We start from the raw sequence: 383 nt of genomic DNA on the forward strand, positions 1-383 counted from the left end.
ACAAATCAAAAAGCAAAAAAAAAAAAAAAAAAGGAACCACCGGGGAGTATCTTCTGATTCTGTGTACTTTAAGTCCCTTGGCTTCCCTTGGAAGTTGTCAGTCAGTCTAGCTGGTCTTCTGGGGGAGGGGTCTGCTGTGCTGATTTTCAGGTGTTAGCAGTTGGGGGAGCTGCTCTGCCCCTGCCTGGTGCAGGGCTCAGTGGGGGTTGTTTACCCCGTGAGGCCCCAGGAGCTACAGCCCTAGTGGCGGGGCCAGCTCTGGAAACCTGGATTCAGCTCTGGCAGGAACTCCGGAGCTCTCCGTCTGCCGGGCCTGGAGGCTCCGGGGCGGGGCCGCTGATCTGCTCAGCTGGGGCAGGAGCGTCTTTGCTGTCCTGGGCCCT

At 58.0% G+C, this 383-nt stretch overlaps 1 non-coding gene across 1 annotated transcript; it reads left to right on the forward strand.

The window, feature by feature from the left end:
• The first annotated feature begins 227 nt into the window (after positions 1 to 227).
• Positions 228 to 368, forward strand: MIR8834A-2 (microRNA mir-8834a-2). Its single transcript, NR_128891.1, has one exon. It is a non-coding gene; the product is annotated as a microRNA mir-8834a-2 (primary transcript).
• Positions 369 to 383: the final 15 nt, after the last annotated feature.

This window comes from Canis lupus, chromosome X (assembly GCF_011100685.1).
Source record: "Canis lupus familiaris isolate Mischka breed German Shepherd chromosome X, alternate assembly UU_Cfam_GSD_1.0, whole genome shotgun sequence".
In the NCBI taxonomy this organism is placed as follows: domain Eukaryota; kingdom Metazoa; phylum Chordata; class Mammalia; order Carnivora; family Canidae; genus Canis; species Canis lupus.